The sequence below is a fragment of the Magnolia sinica genome, chromosome 10 (assembly GCF_029962835.1).
Source record: "Magnolia sinica isolate HGM2019 chromosome 10, MsV1, whole genome shotgun sequence".
NCBI lineage: Eukaryota > Viridiplantae > Streptophyta > Magnoliopsida > Magnoliales > Magnoliaceae > Magnolia > Magnolia sinica.
In genome coordinates this window covers 4,405,530-4,429,275 of record NC_080582.1, presented here as the reverse complement: position 1 = coordinate 4,429,275, position 23,746 = coordinate 4,405,530, and the positions used below count along the sequence as shown (strand labels likewise).

Sequence of the window (23,746 nt, the reverse complement as noted above, 5' to 3'; positions counted from 1 at the left end):
CTGCCGTCGTTTGGTCGTGCATAAGTCTTTCAGGAATTTGCCATATGAAGGTATCTGTTTTACGTCATCAAGTAGAGGAATGTTGACTTTCACTTGTTTCAACACCTCTAGGATATCCTAAGAGTTAGAGAAAGGTTTTGGTGAGACCAACCGTTGGGGAAATGGAGCAACTGGCTTTTCTAGAAGTTCCGGTTCTAATTTTTGTGGAGCCTCACTAGATCCATCATTGTTGTCCTCTTCTAGTTCTTGAGGCTTGTCGGGCCTAATCGAAAGGGTTTTATCAATGATCTTCCCACTCCTAAGAGTGGTAATGGATTTAGCGTGCCCCATTTGATTTGAAGAACTGGGATCACTTATCTCGTAATGCGGTTTAAGATTAGGGAGCGGTTGTGCATGAAGCATCCCATTTTCTATAACCGTCATACGTGAATCCATCTTTTGCATAAAATCTCGCATTGCCTGGGTCAGGTCTTGCATGGAATTTTGAACCGGTTCTTCTTGAGGTTTCCCCTGATTTGGATTTTGATTGAAGAAACATTGAGGGGTAGCAGTTTGTCCATTTCTCCAACTAAAGTTTGGATGATTTTTCCAACCAGGATTGTACGTATTAGAGGTTGGTCCATTGAAAGGTCTTTGATAATTATTTACGGCATTGGATTGTTCATTCAACACTTCTCGAAAGGCAGGTATTGTAGGACAATTTTCAGTTGTATGAATGTTGCAATCACAGATGCCGCAAACACTTTCATTAACCTTATCCTTCTTTCCTTCCATGGCCTCAACTTTCCTTATGAGTATAGTCACTTTATACTTGAGATCATCCTCTTCTTTCAAGAGATACAATCCACCTTTCTCCTTAAATTGAGTCGGCCTAGATGTGGTGTTCAATTTTGGGGAATAATCCCATGATTGTATTTTTTCAGCAAGACTATCGAGGTCATCTCATACCTCGTCGACATTTTTATTAATGAATTCTCCATTACACATTGTCTCGACCATTTGGCGCATGGAAGATGTCAATCCATCGTAGAAAAAATTTGTAATGCGCCATGTTTCAAAGCCGTGTTGTGGGCATGAACTGACCAAATCCTTGAACCTTTCCCAACATTGGTAAAATGTTTCATCCTCCTTTTGGGTGAAGTTCATGATTACTTTTCTAAAGGTAATTGTTTTATGATGTGGAAAAAATTTCTTTATAAATTCCCTCTACATATCATTCCATGTGCCAATAGATCTAGGACGCAGTGAATGTAACCACGTCTTAGCCTTCTCCTTTAAGGAAAAAGGAAAGAGTCTCAGCCTGACTGTGTCCTCAGACACATTTTGAAAATATAAAGTGGCTATGATCTCATCAAACTCTTTCAAATGTAGATATGGTTCTTCAGATTCAAGCCCATGGAACTTAGGAAGGAGTTGGATAACCCCTGGCTTGATGTCTATATGTCCTGTATTTTTAGGAAAAATTATGCATGAGGGCGTACTCACCCCCATTGGTTGTAAATAATCCCGTAAAGTACGAAGCGGGGGTGCTTGATGCACCTCGTTCTCATCCTGAATGTCCTCCACCCTGGGTTGAGGTAGAAGAGGTTGGTTCTCAGCCATTACTTCAATTAACTCGGGGGATTTAGAGTGGTGCTTAGTCCTGCGATGGATAGTTAACCCCTTAACCAATCCTCCTTCAGTCAAGAGACGTTGAGTGTTGTCACGGGCCCACTTGGGCATGAAACACTCGCAGCCCTCAATCAAATTCGAAACCTAATCCTAAGAAAGGAAAAGAAAATCTAAAAAGAAAGAGAGGGTTGGAAAGAAGTTACCAAATTGGAGTCCCTATGTTAAAAACCTGCAAAAGAAAACAAAACAAGTCAGTTTCTAAAGAGAATGTCTAAAATTAGAAAATCCTTAAAAAGAAAGATAGAAGTAAACTAGTTTCTAAAAGAAGAAATTCCTAAAGGAAAGTGGAAATTTCTAAAATAAATTAGGAAAGTCCTAAACTAGAAAATAAGTTACTAAAAGAGATCTGAAAAATAGAAAGTAGAGAAAGAGCTTACCGAATTAGGAATTTCTATCTTAAAAGCCTACAAAATAGGAAGGTTAGTTTCTAAAAACAAAAGAGGAAAGTTTCTAAAAATAAACTATTTCCTAAAAATAGAAAATTACTAGAATCAGAAAATTTCTAAAACTCAAACCCTAATTCTAAAAATAGAAAAAGTAGAGAAATTAAGAAAGAAATTACCAATTTAGAAGTTTATGTCAGGATCCTACAAAACAGGAAACAAGTTAGTTCTAGAAATCAAATAGAAATAAAAATCTAAAACTAAAGCTAGAAAAATCCTAATCTCAAACTCATTCTAAAACTAATTAATTTCAAAGAATCGTAACCGTCAATCCCCGGCAACGGTGCCAAAAACTTGTTCACTCCCCAAGTATAAGGTTGTGATGTACTAATAAACTCGGTGAGACCGAGGTCGAATCCCAAGGGACTGATACCTGTACGTAATCTGAAACTAGGTAGAAATAGAACTAGCCTAAGATGAAATCTAAATCAAATATAAATTGATGAATAATGGTGAGAGATTATTGTAAAACTTAAGAGAAATCAAAGATAAGAAACTAGGGATTAAGAGGATCCACTTGTAAAGATCAGGGAGATCTTATGCCTGCTTCAAAAATCATGGAAATTAAACTGAACTTCCTATGATAAAATTTTAAAGAGATAAAAAGTATATGAATTAGAATGGATTCCATCACCAAACCATTTCCAGGAGATAAAGCAAACAACAGAATTAAACTAATTACCAACCAATCAATATGATATGAAGGTTAGGAAGGGTACCGTCATCCTACCATGCCCAGGAGACGATGGTGAACAACAGGGCTTCCTGACGTCATAAACATAAAAGGAAGGAACATGCTCAAAGCCATTACAGATCCATTATAATTTTAGTCACAACAGACATTAAAAACTAAAAACACTCCCTTAAATAAACTATAATCAGTATCAGTTCAGTATGAATACAAAACACAAGGGAAAGAGTCCCCCATCACGCTACAAGCTTCACCTCTTAGCCCTAGCTAAGAGGTTTAGCCCCTCATGGATGGACTAATAACCTTAGGAGTCATAAGAGAAAAAAAGAAAAAGAAAAAAACAACAGCAAAGAAAATAAGGAAAAGAAAAAAAAAAGACTTCTCCTTTCTCTCCCTGTCTTCATGTTAAAACTTCGATCCCTTAGCTCTCTTCTCTCTCTTTCTTTTATAATTGCTGGAGGTCGGCTGGGAGTGTGACTAGAGTCGGTGAACCGACTCTCTTTGTGATTCCCGTTTGCAGCGGGACCCCACGTCAGCCTCTATTTCTGTGCAAGAAAACGTAGAGACAGATTGCCGTTTGGAATGAATTTGAAGGAGGAAACTTCACATCCTTGAAATATGCCAACGTGGTGAGGGTAAGAACCCCTTGCCTAATCAAATGGACGGTTTAGATCAATGATCTGGCCATGATCACAGTCAAGCAACCAGCCCACATCGGCATGTTGCATCCGGTTTTTTCGGACTACGAACAGAGCCAGCACTTGCGCTGGCTGTCGGTGGGGCCCACTGCTTCGGTGTCTGCAAAATCAACTCCATCCATTGCAATCACGTCGAAAAACCAGTAAGAATTGGCTGGTTTCAAGTTAGATTCGGTGTGGCCCATAGAATATTTTACTCCACCGTCCAACCTGCGTTTGAACAGCTGAGAACCCATACTCGCTTCCTTTTGAAATTCTGTCACCTAGGTCTTGGTAAGACGGACCATGGGGATCTAATGGACGGTCCAGATCTTTCTTTTGAACCTTGGATGGGCCCCACAACCCAAAACTGGACGGACGCTGTCCGTCCGCTGTTTCAACGCGCAATGTCTCGGGTAAAACCAGTTTGGCGTTCGGTGCAGCGTGGGAGTGCACCGTGTGGTGCACTCTCGCCTTGTACATGGGGTCCACTGTAATGTATATGTGACATCTGCTCCGTCCATCCACTTTTTCAGCTTATTTAACAAATTGAGAAAAAAATTGAAGCATATCTAGAGATCAGGTGGGTCCAGAATCCAGTTTTTATGGGCTTATCTGTTCGTTGGGCCGCTTTCACAAGGATCCAATGGCTCAAATTTGATGTGTACGGTTAATTTATGGTTTTCAGGCCATATATAAAGTTTCGAGTCGAACGGATGGTTGGAACCTTGTGATCTTGCATTCTGGACCAATTTCGGACTACTTGAGCTTCAATTTCTCGATTTTCTTGGATCTCTAGCATGTAAATATGTCGATCTTGGGCCCCTGGGGTCTGTCCCTTGCCTTGATGACTCATGAGCATTAAATCCATGCTTTTAACATCCTTTTTTAGTCCAAGCTCCTAAATTCACCCTGCAGCATAAACACGATTAAAACAGGTCGTTAAACAGCATCATGTTCATAAATTCAGGTAATAATTGGGGTTTAATATGCAATATTCGACCCTCAACATGGATTAGCATGGAGAACAGTTCCAATTCTGTGTAAATTGGATATGTTCTACTTGAGACTTTGAGCTTGAGGACTCACTTCAGATCTACCCGTGGTCGAAGCGTGACCTTGATGTGGGACCTGGAATATGCCAAGTATGGTATTAGAATCGATCTGCAGCACTTTCTCGATGAAGTTGCCCAAGTCCAGGATGACCATCTCCATCCAGGCATGGGTTGGGATACTGAACAAGTGGATCTAGGTTCCCTCCCCACCTAGGACCGCATCAGGAGACCATGGATATACTGATTGAAGGCCCATCTTGGTGTGGAGAGAGGAGTCGCCAAGGAACTCGGAGTATTCCGATTCGGTTTTAATGGTGATAAGGAAATAGATCGGGGATAACCTGGCCACATCGATAGAGTATGCGACAAATCTGGAGGCCCTGATGGCATCTATCAAGCAGAGGATCGAAATGTCGGGTCCCGAAGAAACGCCTACTAGCCCCATTTTCAGCTCCTCAAGCTTCCTATCCACTGCTCTCTGGTCAGCCTCAGTTGTAAAATCTGCCTATACATCTGAAGGATTAGCTTATCCTTGACCATCTGAAGTAACTGCAGCCGCATAAGAGAAGTAGCTCTTAGAGGGGTTTTCTTGCAAGGGGGCTGCTCTTTGAGCTGGTCGAGGAATTGGGGGGAGGTTTGGATTTCGCTGGCCTAATCCACACTTCCCTGCCGTCTATTCTTCGACCATTTAGGATATCCATGGCCGATTTAGCATCTTGTTTGTACAAGAAACGGATGAACGCATAACCCCTAGGTTTGATGGAATCCGAGAATAATGGAATATAAACATCAATAACATTGCCATATCTGCTGAAAATGCCTAACAAATCCTCCCTGGAACAATCAAAGGGGATATTGCCCATGAAAATACTGAATCCTCCTCTTCCTTGTGGGGTATTTGAACGTCTAGGGCAGCTGGATCTTTTATGCGATCGGCCTCTTCTGGCAGATCTACTCCTAGCAGGGGACCGGGGCTCCGACTTTCGAGATGGAGCTCTCCCCCTTCTTGCGTACGCTCTCATCGTTCCCCTTGCATAAGATCCTCTCTCTGTAGCTCATGGCATTGTTGAGGGTCAAATATTGCATATCAGACCCCAGTTAATGCCTGGATTTATGAATATGGTACTGTTTAACGGCCCAATTTAACTGTGTTTATGCTGTAAGGTGTGTTTAGGAGCTTGAACTGAAACAGGGTGCTAAAAGCATGGAATTAACGCTCAAAATGCACCAAGGCAAGGGACGGACCCCAGGGGACCAAGATCGATGGATATACACGCCAGAGATCCAAGAAAACCAAGAAATTAAAGCTTAAGTGGCCTGAAAGACATCCAGAATACAAGATCATAGGGTTCACACCATCCATTTGGCTTAAAAATTCATGCATGGCCTGATGACCATAAATTAACCGTACAAGTCAAATTTCAGCCATTGGATCCCTGAAGAAGTGGCCCAACAGATAAATCAGCCCCTAAATTGATGATTTCAGGCCCACCTGATCTCTGGATATGCCTCAATTTTATACTGTACGCCTTAAATGAGATGATGAGACAGATGGACGAAGAGGATTTCACACACATACATCATAGTGGACCCCACGTGTGACGTGCGTGTACACAGCACGTCCGCACGCGAGCCGCACCGGACCACCCAAGTCGGTCAAACTCGGTTTAACCGAGCTCTCCTTCTTGAAAACGGAATTTCCATTTTCGTTCTAACGTTCGCACGCTGCCCATGTGGGGTGCTGATGTGGGCCACCAAGAGTGTTTATTCGAGAAATCTGAACCATCCATTCGACGCCCAAGGGCCATATGACCCATACCTAGAAGAGGGAATTAAAAGAGGACAGCTTGATCGGTTTTCAACCGTTCAAACACGGAACGAACGGCAGCAAGAAAAGTTTTGTGGACCACACCGAAACTAAGCAGAAGTCATCCATACCCGACTGGTTTTTCGAGGGGAGTCCAGTGGACAGAATGGATTTTCCAGGCATCACAGATCATGGACCCCACCATCATCACAGCGTAAACATCTTATGCAAGGCCCTGTTTCAGCGTCTGAAACTGACACGTTTTGAGGATCTTGTGCGATCACGGTCATGATCAGATGGAAGATCTGATCCGTTCATCATGAAAACCACCCCAAAACGTCATCGTAAAAAGGGACTGAACCTTGTACATAATCTGAAAATAACTAGAACTATAACTAGAAAAGATGAAATCTAAATCAGGTGGATTTGAGGAATAATGATGAAATAGTAAACTAAAATATGTAGAATTCAAAGGTAGGAAACTAGGGATTCAGAGGATCCACTTGTAGAGATCAAGGAGATCTTATGCCTGCATCAAAAACTCATTTGAACTTGGAGTCTATCTTCATGTAGTTGAAGGGTATAACCATAAAAATCAAGACTGAACTTCCTTTGATATAGTTTTTAAGAGATGAAAGGTGTATGAATTAGAATGGATTCCATCACCAAACTATACCCAGGAGACAAGGAAAACAACAAAATTGAACTAATTAACAACCAATCATAAGATGTATAAAGGTTAGGAAGGGTACTGTCATCCAACCATGCCCAGGAGACGATAGTGAACAATAGGGCTTCCTGACATCATAAACATAAAAAGGAGAGGAACATGCTGAAAGTTATCGCAGACCCATTGTAATTTTAGTCACAACAGCCCATTAAAAACTAAAAATATTCCCTTAATTAAACCAAAATCAACATCACTTCAGTCTAAACAAAAGGCACAAGCAACAAGTCTCCCATCACGCTACAAGCTTCACCTCTTAGCCCTAGCTAAGAGGTTTAGCCTAGAAAAGACATGATTAGGCTAAACATCTTAAAAGAAAGAAACAGTAGAAATAAATAAAATAAATCTTACTCTCCACTCTCTCTCTGATCCACATCCCCTTGAAATTGAATGATCCTTTCTCTCTCTTCACGTTCCCTTTTATAGACAAAAGGAAGCTAAGCTAGTGGAATGGACGTCGGTTGTTAAGGAATTACGTAGCAAAGACGGTGTAGAGAACACTTGCAGAATGCGGAGTGAAAGACGCAGCCGACTTGCGTTTTTCCCATTGTTTCGGCCGATGGTTGTTTCACATGTATGATCTGAGCTATTCAGGCTCCTTAGGGGTGATTGGCTGACCTATATGAAAAGTTTGGACGGTCAGGATCGTCGAAACGATCCTGGCCACGAGTGCAAATCATGGCCCGGATTAGTCGGGTCTCGGACTCTGTTTACGCAACCATCGCAAGTCATCTTGCACTGATGCTTGGTGGGGCCATGATTGACGGTGACAGAGAAATCCACGCTGTCCATTAGAATCACAACGAAAAAAAGGTCAGATATGGCTGGTTTTGGATCAGGTTCGGTGTGGCCCACATGGTTTTTTTTTGCTCTGCCGTCTGTCTTGCGTTTGGACGATTGAAAACCAATCCTTTCTGATTCTCAGAAAATTTCCACCTAAACCTTGGATAGTGGGCCTATAAGACTCTGATGGACGGTCTGGATCAGACCTTCGAAACGTGATGGTGGCCCACAAGAGAGGACCGCAACTCTCTGTTCTCGTGGCAACGGCAATTGCCGTTTTTGAATTCTCACTCGGGTCAAAGTCGGTTTGACCAGACTTTGGTTGCAGTGCACGTCACGTGCACTTGTTACATGGTGCACACGCCACTCAGGTGGGGTCTACTGTAATGTTCATGAGGAATCCGCTCCGTTCATCCGCCTTCCCATCTCGCTCAAAGGGTTGAGACCAAAATCAAAGCATATCCTGATGTCATGTGGGCCTCAAATTAGAGATTCATGGGCTGATCTGTCCATTGGCCCACTTCCACCAAGGTCCAATGGCTGATTTTTGACATGTACGATTAATTTATGGTCCCCAGGCCATGTATGAATTTTCGAGCCGAACAGATGGTGAGAACCCTGTGATCTTGCAATCTGGACGATTTTCAGGCCCGTTTAATGTGAATGGCTTTATTTTATCAGATCTCTGGCATGTAAATTCTTCGATCTCGGTCCCCTGTAGTCCTTCCCTTGCCTTGGTGATTTATGAGCATCAAATCCACACTTTTAGTACCATTTTTCATTCCAGGCTCCTAAATTCACCTTGTAGCACAAACACGATTAAAATAGACTGTTAAACAGTATCATGTTCATAAATGCAGGTAATAACTAGGGTCTAATATGCAATATTTGACCCTGAACACAATCCCCAACTAGCATTTTGCTAGTCCCGAGCAAAGTATGCGAAAAATAAGTTGAGAACTTTATGAGAATTTCTATAAACTCGAGTGATTTTTGAAGAACTATCCAGATCCCAGAATTCTAAGGTTCATGAATGTTGGGCATTACTTTCTCCAGGACTCAAGCACACGGTAAACTTCATAATTATGTTCAATGTATTAACCCATTAATTAGAAAAAAATTTAAACATTGAGTTCCATGAGTGTATAGTGTAATCTCGGCTTACCATCATTAAAATTCACTTCTCTATTTCAGGATATCATTGGTAACCAACAATAGAATTCATGATAGCCAAGACTTAAACCAAAACTTGCCTCACAGATCATCTTTTCATTCTTCCAGCTTTTGATTTTTCCATTAAAAGTAATGCCAAGAAGGGAAATCAAATCCTCACCTATAGGGAGCAAACCTATGGTGAAGACTGTACGCCCAACCCTTTTCATATATCATCCATGGGGAATTAAATCTATACCTATAGGGAGCAAACCTATGGTGAAGATTATGACGGGCAAATTTTCCAGGTTCCAAGCCGGTTCTTTAGATGCTCAATGATTACCAAGTTATAATTCAATATTGAACTGAAACCTTAATGTGAAAGCGAGATGTGACATGTGAACTCATGACTCAATCAATGTTTACATTTTCTAATTCTGGATTAAAAATTTAAACTTAACTGTGAAATCTAACAGATATTGAATCCAAGAGTCCTAAATTATCAACATCACATATCTTAATTCTGAATCAAAGATGGCAAAAACAAAAACACTTCGAGTTTAAAAAAAATTTCACATATTTTGCTCAAGACCACGAAAACACTGATTAGGCAACCTAATCTCCAACCCCCAACCTAAAATCTACATTGTCCTCAATGTAAGAGAAATAAGCATGCTATGCACATGGGACAGTGAAAGTAAAAGAGGAGTGTTGGAAAGATAGTACCTGGATGAAAGAGTCATGAGGCTTTCAAAAGATATCAGATCAGGTTAGCACAAGAGAGAAACCAACAAAAGTAAACTATTCTAAAACAATGTATAAAGCAAACTATCCTAGTCCTATGAAAGCGATAAACCTACCTATACCTCCATCAGACTAGGAGATCAATCCTGGTAAACAGAATCAGTCAGAGCTATGGACATGTCCTATGAATCAAATTTATCGACAAATGGCTTTAAGCGATGTCTATTTACTTTAAACTCCTTGCCACTGTCAGGATCTCTTATCTCAACGGCCCCATGAGGATACGTAGTGACCACAATGTAAGGGCCAGTTCAACGAGATCGAAGCTTACTTGAAAAGAGATGTAATCGAGAATTATACAAAAAGACTTTCTGACCAAGTGTGAATGATTTCTGTAGAATACGTTGGTCATGAAACGCCTTCATTCTGTCCTTATAAATTCTCGAGTTCTCGTATGCATCGTTCCGGATTTCTTTGAGTTTATTCAACTGAAGTTTGCGTAGCGAGCCAGCGTTGTCCAGATTGAAATTCAAATTTTTTATTGCTCAGTAAGCTCTATGTTCTAACTCCACAGGCAAGTGGCGAGCCTTCCCATAGACAAGTCTAAATGGAGACATTCCAATAGGGGTTTTAAACGCAGTACGGTGAGCCCATAAGGCATCAGTCAATCGGATTGACCAATCCTTACGATCAGGATTAACCGTTTTCTCCAAAATGTGTTTGATCTCCCTATTGGAAATCTCAATTTGCCCACTTGTCTGTGGGTGATATGGGGTGCTCACCGTATGAGAGATATCGTATTTCTTCATTAAACTCTCAAATGGCCTATTACAAAAGTGTGAGCCCCCATCACTAATGATAGCTCGAGGCGTTCCGAATCGGGAAAGGATATTCTCTTTTAGGAATTTAATGACCGTGCGATGGTCATTATTCTGACACGAAATCGCTTCAACCCATTTAGTGACATAGTCTACAGCGAGCAAAATATATAGATTTCCAAAAGATTGGGGGAATGGTCCTATGAAATTAATGCCCCAGCAATCAAATGCCTCGATGATAAGAATGGGATTCAAGGGCATCATATTTCGATGAGACAACGCTATCAATTTCTGACAATGCTCATAAGCTTTGCAAAACGCATGAGTGTTCCTGAACATAGTGGGCCAGTAAAAGCCACACTGCAAAATCTTGATTGTGGTCTTTTTGGCAGAAAAGTGACCACCACAGGCCTGTGAATGACAGAAAGAGATGACACTCTGATGCTCAACGTCTGGCACACATCTCCTTAAGATTTGGTCTGGGCAATATTTAAATAAATATGGATCATCTCAGAAAAAGTTGCGCACCTCGGTGAAAATTTTCTTCTTATCTTGCGCAGTCCAATATGTCGGTATGGAACCTGTGGTAAGATAATTAGCAATATCAGCGAACCAAGGTGAATGGGAGACTCTGAACAATTGTTCATCAAGGAACATGTCATTGATATATGTCGTTTCAAGGGAATCAGAGGGATTAAGGTGAGAAAGATGGTCAGCCACTACGTTCTCTACTCCCTTTTTATCTTTTATTTCTAGGACAAATTCCTGAAGTAGGAGGATCCATTGTATCAGGCGGGGCTTAGCATCATTCTTAGACAGAAGATACTTGAGCGCCGCGTGATCAATGTAAATAATGATCTTGGATCCAATCAAATAGGACCGAAATTTATCCAAAGCGAACACTACGGCCAAGAGTTCCTTTTCCGTAGTCGAGTAGTTCACTTGGGCAGGATTTAGAGTCCTACTCGCATAATGAATAATGTAGGGCTTCTTATCTTTTCGCTGGCCTAGAACCGCCCCAAGAGCATAATTAGACGCGTCGCACATAAGTTCAAAAGGAATGCCCTAGTCGGGTGGTTGTATGATGGATGCACTAGTCAACATGCCCTTAAGCTTAGTGAAAGCTTCCTGACATGGCTCAGTCCACTCATAAGGTGCATCCTTTTGAAGTAGATGACATAAAGGACGAGAGATGAGACTAAAGTCCTTTATGAATCTTTTGTAAAACCCAGCGTGTCATAAGAAGGATCGCACGTCTCGTATGTTATTGGGTAGAGGTAGGTTAGAGATAAGATCAATTTTTGCCTTATCCACCTCAATTCCTTTAGATGAGATAATATGTCTAAGAACAATTCCCTTATGAACCATGAAATGACACTTCTCCCAATTAAGTACCAAGTTCTTTTCTTCACATTTTTTCAGCACACATTTAAGACTCTCTACGCACTCGCTGAAAGATGAACTGAAAACAGAGAAATCGTCCATGAAGACCTCTAAATATTTTCCCACCATGTCAGAAAAGATACTCATCATACATCGCTGAAAGGTAGAAGGGGCATTACATAATCCGAATGGCATCCTTCTGTAGGCAAAGGTGCCGTAGGGACATGTAAATGTGATCTTTTCCTGGTCCGCAGGGGCGATTTCAATCTGATTGTAGCCCGAATACCCGTCAAGGAAATAGTAATAGGAATGACCCACTAGCCTTTCCAAGATTTGATCAATGAAGGGCAAAGGAAAGTGGTCCTTCCTCGTGACGGTATTCAGCTTCCTGTAGTCAATGCACATTCTCTAACCAGTAGTAACTCTTATTGGCACAAGTTCATTATTGGCATTGGCTACGATGGTGATCCCAGACTTCTTAGGAACCACCTGAGTTGGACTCACCCATTGACTATCGGATATGAGGTATATGATACCTACATCCAATAGTTTAAGAACCTCGGCCTTAACCACTTACTTCATATTTGTATTTGGTCTATATTGTGATTGCCGAGCGGTCTTCACATTATCCTCAAGATATATGCGGTGAGTACAAATCGAGGGGTCAATTCCCTTGAGGTCCGCTATCATCCATCCCAAGGCTCCTTTATGCTCAATAAGAGTAGAAATGAGTATACTCTCCTATTCTTTCTCTAGGTGGGCAGATATCACCACTAGGTATGTCTCATCTTGACCTAAATATGCGTATTTCAAATCAGAGGGCAAAAGTTTTAGGTCAAGTTTCGGTGGCTTGAGGTTAGACGGTAGAGGCACTACATCGGTTTGTGGCAATTCTTCAAATTGTTGCCTCCACCGGTTAACTTCAAGTACTGGTGCAGTATCAAGCAAGGCACACGTCTCCCTAATCATGTCATCATCAAAATTATGAGAGTGTGCCAGGTACATCTTTAGAGGGTCAGAGGATAAGGTCAGAGGTGTCGTATCTTCCACTAAAGAGTCAATCATGTTAATGTCGTGGAAATCGTCATCATCCTCTAAGTTTCTGCCGTTATTGAAAAAGATGTTTGATTCTAATGTCATATTCCCAAAAGACATAGTTATGACACCATTCCTGCAATTGATAATTGCGTTTGAAGTGGCAAGGAATGGGCGACCAAGAATGATGGGAATCTGAGTGCTCATGTTATTGATGGGGTCGGTGTCCAGGATGATAAAATCTACAGGGTAGTAAAATCTATCAACTTGGACCAACACATCCTCAATTATCCCTCTTAGTACACGAACAGAGCGATCAGCAGGTTGTAGTGTGGTTAGGGTGGGTTTTAGTTCCCCCAAACCTAACTATCTGTGTACCGAGTAGGGAATCAGATTGACGCTCGCTCCTAAGTCAAGAAGTGCATGATCAATTCAATGGTCCCCGATTACACATGATATGGTTGGGCTACCGGGATCTTTGAATTTCTGTGGCACGTCTTGCTTTAGGATGGCACTCACTTTTTAGGTCAAGAAGATCTTCTTTTGAATATTCTGTCGTTGTTTGGTCATGCATAAGTCTTTCAGAAATTTGGCATATGAAGGTATCTGTTTTACGACATCAAGTAGAAGAATGTTGACCTTCACTTGTTTCAACACCTCTAGGATATCCTCAGAGTTAGAGAAAGGTTTTGGTGAAACGAACTGTTGGGAAAATGGAGCAACTGGATTTTCTAGAAGTTCCGGTTCTAATTTTTGTGGGGCATCACTAGGTCCATCATTATTGTCCTCTTCTGGTTCTTGAGGCTTTTCGGGCCTAACCGGAAGGGTTTTATCAATGATCTTCCCACTCCTAAGAGTGGTGATGGATTTAACGTGCTCCATTTGATTTGAAGAGCTAGGGTCACTTATTTCATATTGCGGTTTGGGATTAGGGAGAGGTTGAGCAGGAAGCATCCCCTTCCCTCCACTTGTTAATTGTGACTCTATCCTTTGAATAGACGACGCAAGCGTTCCTAATGCTGTGTGGACATCATGAAACGCTTGTGCCGAATTTTGATTAAGTAGCTCTTGTTCTCAAATATGTTTTTAAACTGGATCCTCTTGAGGTTTCTCTTGATTTGGATTTTGATTGAAGAAACCTTGAGAGGTCGCAGTTTTTCCATTTCTCCAACTAAAGTTTGGATGATTTTTCCAACCAGGATTGTACGTATTAGAGGTCGGTCCATTGAAAGGTCTTTGATAAGTATTTACGGCATTGGATTGTTCATTCAACACTTCTCGAAAGACAGGTATTGTAGGACAATTTTCAGTTGTGTGATGTTACAATCACAGATGCCGCAAACATTTTCTTTAACCTTATCCTTCTTTCCTTCCATGGCCTCAAATTTTCGTATGAGCGTAGTCACTTTATACTTGAGATCATCCTCTTCTTTCAAGAGATACAATCCACCTTTCTCCTTAAATTGAGTCGGCCTAGACGTGGTGTTCGATTTTGGGTAATAATCCCATGATTGTGTTTTTTCAACGAGACTATCGAGGTAATCTCATACCTCATCGACATTTTTATTAATGAATTCTCCATTACATATTGTCTCGACCATTTGGCGCATGGAAGATGTCAGTCTATCGTAGAAAAAATTTGTAATGCGCCACGTTTCAAGGCTGTGTTGTGGGCATGAACTGACCAAATCCTTGAACCTTTCCCAACATTGGTAAAATGTTTCATCCTCCTTTTGGGTGAAGTTCATGATTGCTTTTCTAAGGGTAATCGTTTTATGATGTGGAAAAAATTTCTTTATAAATTCCCTCTGCATATCATTCCATGTGCCAATGGATCTAGGACGCAGTGAATGTAACCACGTCTTAGCCTTCTCCTTCAAGGAAAAAGGAAAGAGTTTCAGCCTGACTGTGTCCTCAGACACATTTTGAAAATATAAAGTAACTATTATCTCATCAAACTCTTTCAAACGTAGATATGATTCTTCAGATTCAAGTCCATGGAACTTAGGAAGGAATTGGATAACCCCTGGCTTGATGTCCATATGTCCTGTATTTTCAGGAAAAATCATGCATGAGGGTGTCCTCACCCCCGCTGGTTGTAAATAATCTCATAAAGTACGACGCGAGGGTGATTGATGCACCTCATTCTCATCCTGAATGTCCTCCACCCAAGGTTGGGGTATAAGAGGTTGGTTTTTAGCCATTACTTCAATTAACTCGGGGGGTTTCGAGAGGTGTCTAGTCCTGTGATGGATAGTCAACCCCTCAACCAATCCTCCTTCAGTCAAGAGACGTCGAGTGTTGTCACGAGCCCACTTGGGCATGAAACACTCGCAGCCCTCAATCAAATTTGAAACCTAATCCTAAGAAAGGAAAAGAAAATCTAGAAAGAAAAAGAGGGTTGGAAAGAAGCTACCAAATTGGAGTCTCTAGGTTAAAAACCTGCAAAAGAAAACAAACAAGTCAGTTTCTAAAGAAAAGGTCTAAAATTAGAAAATCCTTAAAAAGAAAGATAGAAGTAAACTAGTTTCTAAAAGAAGAAATTCTTAAAAGAAAGTGGAAATTTTTAAAATAAATTAGGAAAGTCCTAAACCAAAAAGTAAGTTACTAAAAGAGATCTGAAAAATAGAAAGTAGAGAAAGAGCTTACCCAATTAGAAATTTCTATCTTAAAAGCCTAAAAAATAGGAAGGTTAGTTTCTAAAAAAGTCTACAAGTCAAAATTTTCTAAAAATAAATTAGGAAACAAAGTTAGATTCTAAAAGAGTTAGAATTAGAAAGAATTTCTAAAAAGGGAAATAACTAACCTAGTTTCTAAAATTAAAAGTGAAAAGTTTTTAAAAATAAACTATTTCCTAAAAATAGAAAATTACTAGAATTAGAAAATTTCTAAAACTCAGACCCTAATTCTAAAAATAGAAAAAGTAGAGGAATTAGAAAGGGATTACCAATTTAGAAGTTTATGTCAGGATCCTACAAAACAGGAAAACAGGTTAGTTTCTAGAAATCAGAAAGTTCTAAACCTAAAGTGAGAAAAATCCTAATCTTAAACTAATCCTAAAACTAGTTAATTTCAGAAAAACGTAACTGTCAATCCCCGGCAACGGCGCCAAGAACTTGTTCACTCCCCAAGTATAGGGTTGTGATGTAGTAATAAACTCGGTAAGACCGAGGTCGAATCCCAAGGGACTGAACCTTGTACGTAATCTGAAAATAACTAGAACTAGAACTAGAAAAGATGAAATCTAAACCAAGTAGATTTGAGGAATAATGATGAAATAGTAAACTAAAATATGTAGAATTCAAAGGTAGGAAACTAGGGATTCAGAGGATCCACTTGTAGAGATCAGGGAGATCTTATGCCTGCATCAAAAGCTCATCTGAACTTGGAGTCTATCTTCATGTAGTTGAAGGGTGTAACCATAAAAATCAAGACTGAACTTCCTTTGATATAGTTTTCAAGAGATGAAAGGTATATGAATTAGAATAGATTCCATCACCAAACCATGCCCAGGAGACAAGGAAAATAACAGAATTAAACTAATTAACAACCAATCATAAGATGTATAAAGGTTAGGAAGGGTACCGTCATCCAATCATGCCCAGGAGATGATGGTGAACAATAGGGCTTCCTGACGTCATAAACATAAAAAGGAGAGGAACATGCTCAAAGCTATCTTAGACCCATTGTAATTTTAGTCACAACAGCCCATTAAAAACTAAAAATATTCTCTTAATTAAACCAAAATCAACATCACTTCAGTCTAAACAAAAGGCACAAGCAACAAGTCTCCCATCACGCTACAAGCTTAACCTCTTAGCCCTAGCTAAGAGGTTTAGCCTAGAAAAGACATGATTAGGCTAAACATCTTAAAAGAAATAAACAGTAGAAATAAACAAAATAAATCTTACTTTCCACTCTCTCTCTCTCCACGTCCCCATAAAATTGAATGATCCTTTCTCTCTCTTCACGTTCCCTTTTATAGACAAAAGGAAGCTAGGCCAGTGGAATGGACGTCAGTTGTTAAGGAATTACGTAGCAAAGACGGTTTAGAGAACACTTGTGGAATGCAGAGCGAAAGACACAGCCGACTTGTGTTTTTCCCATTGTTTCGGCCGATGGTCATTTCACATGCATGATCTGAGCTATTCAGACTCCTTAGGGGTGATCGGCTGACCTATATGAAAAGTTTGGACGGTCAGAATCGTCGGAACGATCCTGGCCACGAGTGCAAATCATGGCCCGGATTAGTCGGGTCTCGGACTCTGTTTACGCAGCCATCGCAAGTCAGCTAGCGATGATGCTTGGTGGGGCCATGATCGACGGTGACAGAGAAATCCACGCCGTCCATTAGAATCACAACGAAAAAAAGGTCAAATATGGCTAGTTTTGGATCAGGTTCGATGTGGCCCACGTGGTTTTTGTTGCTCTACCGTCCATCTTACGTTTGGACGGTTGAAAACCGATCCTTTCTGATTCTCAGAAAATTTCCACCTAAACCTTGGATAGTGGGCCTGTAAGACTCTGATGGACGGTCCGGATTGGACCTTCGAAACATGATGGTGGCCCACAAGAGAGGACCGCAACTCTCTGTTCTCATGGCAACGGCAATTTCCATTTTTTGAATTCTCACTCGGGTCAAAGTCGGTTTGACCAGACTTTGGTTGCAGTGCACGTCGCGTGCACTTGTTACATGGTGCACACGCCACTCAGGTGGGGTCTACTGTAATGTTCATAAGGAATCCGCTCTGTTCATTCGCCTTCCCATCTCGCTCAAAGGGTTGAGACCAAAATCGAAGCATATCCTGATGTCATGTGGGCCTCAAATTTGAGATTCATGGGCTGATCTGTCCATTGGCCCACTTCCACCAAGGTCCAATGGCTGATTTTTGACATGTACGGTTAATTTATGGTCCCCAGGCCATGTATGAATTTTCGAGCTGAACAGATGGTGAGAACCGTGTGATCTTGCAGTCTGGACGATTTTCAGGCCCATTTAACGTGAGTGGCTTGATTTTATCGGATCTCTGGCATGCAAATTCTTCGATCTCGGTCCCCTGGAGTCCTTCCCTTGCCTTGGTGATTTATGAGCATCAAATCCACACTTTTAGTACCATTTTTCATTCCAGGCTCCTAAATTCACCTTGCAGCACAAACACGATTAAAATAGGCTGTTAAATAGTATCATGTTCATAAATGCAGGTAATAACTAGGGTCTAATATGCAATATTTAACCCTAAATAGTGTGCTGGACACACTGTGACGTGTGTTCCACATCCACATGTCCATCCATTTTGTCTAGGCCACGGCCCACCTGATCCTGACCGTCCAGGCTCAGGCATCCAGCAGCAACGCTGCTGTACTATATGAAAGGGAAAAACAAATATCAGCTGATCTGGTGGGTCCCACACGTGTGGACCCACCTCATTACTTGTGGTTTACCCGACCGTCCATTTGTCGTGGGTCATACGCAACAGCAGCTGCTGCTGCATTGTCATCGTGCAAGTTCTGTGGGCTGACACAAGGCATGTGTTAGATCCAACACCCTCCATCCCTTTTTCCTGGGGCGTCGGACCCACCCACACATGTCGTACATGTGGGATGGGCCCACCTTAATGCATAAATTCTATATTCCCACCATCCAGAGACCTCTAGACGGTGTCATGGGACTCAACTGTGATGTATTTATTCCATCCTCACCGTCCACTAGATTGGGACGGTGGGATGCCAGATTGATGTATGTGTTTTATCTACTGTCATCCTTCTGTTTTGAAGGCATGAGGCCCACCCCACACGTGTGGCACGTGGACCCACCTTGATGTTTGCATTGTATCTCCACACTATATCTGGACTCTGAAAGCAGTTTAAAAAAAATAAATAATATAATATAATATTATATATACATATGATATACAAATATATGTGGTGGGCCCCACGTGGGACCCACCTTCCATGTAAGTTGATTGGCTGGTCTACCACACACCAGCAATATGCTACTGTGGTGGCGTCACCGAGATGTATGTGGTCCCACACCGTCTGTCTGTTTTGGTAGATGTGGGACCCATGGCTGATGTTTGTGCTACATCCAAACCGTCCATCACCTGGACATGGACCCCACCTGCCGTATGATGTCAGCAGCGTGTGGGTCTGATCATGGAAGTATGTGTATATCCACACCGTCTGTCCATTTTGATGGACATGTGGGATCCACCGTGATGTAAGTGTTTTATCCACGTTGCCTAGCAGCTATGGCCCCACACGTAGGAACCACCATGAGGTATGTATTATATGTAAACCCTCCATCAATGACGGTGGGGACCACTTTAATGTATGTGTTTCATTCACCGTCCATCTGTGGAGGCTGCTGGACGTCCATGTGGTATGTGTTATCTCCACACCATCTGTCCACGAGGGACATGTGGACCCCACCAGGATGTATGTCTCATCCTACCGTCCATCACCTGGACGATAGTAGCAATATAGTACCAGCTGTACAGCTAGTGGGCCACCATGATTTATGTATTTTATCAGCTCCGTCCATCTGTTAGACTGCTGGGCAGCAGCCCAGCAGCAATTTAGTTGTTGTGAGGGTCGCCGTGATGCATGTGTTTCATGCAGGCGTTCACCTGCAGCGTGCAGGGCCCACCTTGATATATTCATTTCATCCACACTGTCATGGATTAGGACGGTGGGACTCACCTCAGATGTATGTGTCCTATACAAGTTGTCCATCTGTTTTGCCAGCATGGATACCCACCTTGAGCTGTGTTTTGATCCATGCCGTTCATCTATTTTGGCAACAGGTGGGTCCCACCTTAATGTATTTACTCTATGTCCACTCCGTCCATCTATCCAGATCAGTGGGACCCACCATGATTTTTGAATTCATCAATGTCATCCACCTATTTTGCATCCATGCTGGCCATCTGCAAGAGTCGCCGTGATTTATGTATTGTACATCTATGCCGTCCATCCAGTTTTCCATGAAATTTTAAGGACTGGCTCACCTTGATTGTACGTATTCTATAGCCACGCCGTCTGTCCATTTTGATGGATGTATGGCCCACCTTGATGCACGTGTTTTAGCCACGCTGTCCAGTCCAACTAGGATGCGGACCCCACCATGATTTTTGAATTCAGCAATGCCATCCACCTATTTTGCATCCATGCCGGCCATCTGCAAGAGTCGCCGTGATTTATGTATTGTACATCTATGTCGTCCATCCAGTTTTTCATAAAATTTTAAGGACTGGCTCACCTTGATTGTAAGTATTCTATAGCCACGCCGTCTGTCCATTTTGATGGACGTATGGCCCACCTTGATGCACGTGTTTTAGCCACGCCGTCCATTCCAACTAGGACGTGGACCCCACCATAATGTATGTGTATTACACACACTGTCCATTTATTTTTCGGCCATAGACCTCATTACCTTGAGAGGCTCACTTGATGTGTATGAGGCCCATTGGTGTGGCCTACTTGTTGTATCTGAGGCTCATGGGTCGTGGCCCGACCTAAGATGTATGAGGCCCATGTGCAGGGCCCACCTGTTGTGTATTTATGGCCCTTTTTTTTAACGTGGTCCATTGTGATGTATTCGAGGCTCATGGGCGAGGCCCACTGTGATGTATTCGAGGCCCATGGGCAAGGCTTGATGTGATGTATTTTCAGCCCATGTGATGAGGCCCATCGCGATATATTTTTGACCCATGGATGAGGCCCAATGTATTCAATATGAGGCCCATGCATGTGGCCCATTGAGATTGTATGTAGCCCACTATATTGTGTATAGGGCCCTTATATGAGACCATGGGCCCACTATATGTTTGGCCCTATGAGGACCGCTCCTTGAGAGCAATGATGGTTTAATGTCCACATTGTGACCTTCTCTTAGGCCTTGTTCAGCCGATTATCAAGGCCGATTATCATAACCGGTTGCCGATTCTGATTATCGATCGATTCCGATTATCATAACCGATAGCCGATTCTGATTGTCGTGGCTGATTGTCAATTATCGATCGAGGTCAATTATCATGACCGATTGCCAATTTCAATTGACGTGATCGATTTACCGATTCTGATTATCGATCGATTTCGATTATCATGACTGATTGCCGATTCTGATTGTCATGGCACATTGACTGATTAACAATCGAGGCCGATTATCGTGACCGATTGCCGATTCTGATTATCGATCGAGGCCAATTATCATGGCCGATTGTCGATTCCGATTGTCGAGGCCTAATGTGATGTATATGCAGCCCGTTGTAATGTATATTCAGCCCGTGTTTAAGGCCCAATGTGATGTATATGAACTTATGTGATGAGGCCCATTGTGTTGCATTTGAGGGCCAGGCGATGAAGCCCATTATGATGTATGTTAGGCCCATGTGAAAGGCCCATCGTGATGTGTATTAAGCTCTTGAGTGAGGCCCATGGTATTGTATATTTGGCCCTTGTGTGAGGCTATGGGTCCACTATATGTTAGGCTCTATATGAGCCATTTCTTGAGGGCAATGTTGGTTAAATGTCTACATTGTCGAAGTCGATTGTCGATGCTAGTTGTAAGACCTATGTCCTAGTCCGCACCGCTCCGTTAGCTTCCACGGTCCTTCCGGTCGAATTTCGGCAACCTTGACACCGTATCCGACATTTGCGGGCAATCCTAAGCCGGGTCTCACATACCGAAGTCGGTTCGAAACGAAACTTGTATCATAGCGACCGCGCCGTCGCCACGGTTCCAACGCCGTGACTTGCGCACCGAACCGATACCCAGGCAAGGAGATGTGGACCTGCATTCATTCCAAAGAAACGCCGCGCGTCGCGATTATTGAGGGAATCTCTATGATTTGTCCCATCAATCAATGTCAAGTACAAGCCATACCTCAAGTACAACAACCCATCCCTACTTTTTTCAAAAGTCCACTCTCTCTCCACCTCACCATTCCCCTTTACACAATTTCAACCACAACCATACACCCTTTTACAAATTTTCAACCCAACCCATACCCTTCCTTACATCACCCCATCCATATTATTCCCATCACCTCACTCCCTCTCTCTCATTTCTCAAATCTCTCAGGCAACCCAAAATTCCAATGTCCAAACACTCTCTCTCAACTCCAAGTGTAACCCACCCTCTCATCTCCCATCTTAACCATTCATCTTTCATCAACCTCCATTAAAAGTGAAGGTAAGGAGCTAAGGAGTCTAAGGGAGCAAGGAGAAGGCCAATAAGGTGGGTGATCCACTGTTAATTTCAAATTTTAGGGTCCACTTGTTGTGGGACCCACTTGATGTATGTGTTGTATCAATGGAGGGCCCATAGTGGCGGGGTCCCTCCTCTCCATCACTGTCCCTCTTGTTTCTCTCTCTCTCTCTCTCTCTCTCTCTCTCTCTCTCTCTCTCCATTGTGATGGTGTGGATCCCACCAAAATGTGTTATATCTACCCCGTCCATCAACATCAGACGGTATGACCCACCCTATTGCAGGTGATGATCCACACCATCCATTATTTAGATGGACCCAATACACCATTATTTCTATATATTATATTTTATATAATATATATATATAATATATAATATAATATATATATATTATATATATAATATAAAATATTATATATATATATATATGTATATACATGCAGGTGGGCCACGTGTATGTGGGACCCACCATGATGCTGTAGCCGTCCAGCGTCTCTGGACGCTGGGCAAGGGTGGCTAACACGGATTGCGTGTACTGACAGGGTGTGTACTTTCAAGCTAACAAAAAAAGGGGGCTTTTTGGGTGGGCTACTTAGGTAGGCCCCACCTTGGTGTATGTATACAATCCAAGCCATCCATCCTTTTCCTCAGATCATTTTAGGCATTGAACCGAAAAATGAGGTTGATCTGGTTTCCTGGCGGGCCATGGTATAGGAAACAATGTTCCTACCTTTGATATACTCCTTGATGCTCCTGTACATCAAAAACCACCCAATATTGGACTTGTTGAGATTGTATCGAGCCACAAGGACCAATGGCTGGGATAGATTCGTCTGAGGTGGGCCCCACCTATCAAAAACCATCAGATTAATGGTTTTCAAAAAAAACACAAAAGAAAAGGGGCAGCAGCACCTGCTGCTGCCGCTATCAGTGGGCGGGCGGACGGCCTGGTAGGCCCTCATGGCCCCAGTTGTGGGCCCCATTGTGATGCGTTTTGAACATCCACACCATGCATTTGATGGGTCCCCTCGAACCAGGAGGCTACTCCAAAAATCAGCTGTATACGGAACTCAGGTGGGCCACACCATTTAAAATCATGTGAAGACATGCCTAAACATATAAAAACACTTGGTGGCGCCTATCTGAAATTTGGATGTAGCTGAAACTTTGTCTGAACCCTCAGTTAAGTGGGACACACATAATGGGTGGACTGGATTGGCGAACCACATTACAGTGGACCCCTGACCGTGACCCTATGAACAGTTTAGGTGGCAAATAAACATCCCAGTGGGCCCCCGTTTTCCCAGGTCCACGTGACCTTTTAAACAGGTTGGATGTCAGATAAATATCATGGTGGGCCCCATGTATACGTTGGATGGCAATACATATCACGGTGGGCCCAAGTCCACGTGACCATATGAACAGATTTGATGGAAAATAAACATTACAGTGGGCCCATTTTGGATGGAAAATAAACACTATAGTGGGCCCAGGTTGGGTGGAAAATAAACATTATAGTGGGCCCAGGCTAGGTGGAAAATAAACGTTAA

The 23,746-nt window shown here is 42.2% G+C and overlaps 2 non-coding genes across 2 annotated transcripts; both read left to right on the top strand.

The window, feature by feature from the left end:
* Positions 1-1,057: 1,057 nt before the first annotated feature.
* Positions 1,058-1,164, top strand: LOC131217923 (small nucleolar RNA R71). Its single transcript, XR_009157507.1, has one exon. It is a non-coding gene; the product is annotated as a small nucleolar RNA R71 (small nucleolar RNA).
* A 13,481-nt stretch (positions 1,165-14,645) lies between these two features.
* LOC131217843 (small nucleolar RNA R71) lies at positions 14,646-14,752 on the top strand. The gene has a single exon (XR_009157431.1). It is a non-coding gene; the product is annotated as a small nucleolar RNA R71 (small nucleolar RNA).
* Positions 14,753-23,746: the final 8,994 nt, after the last annotated feature.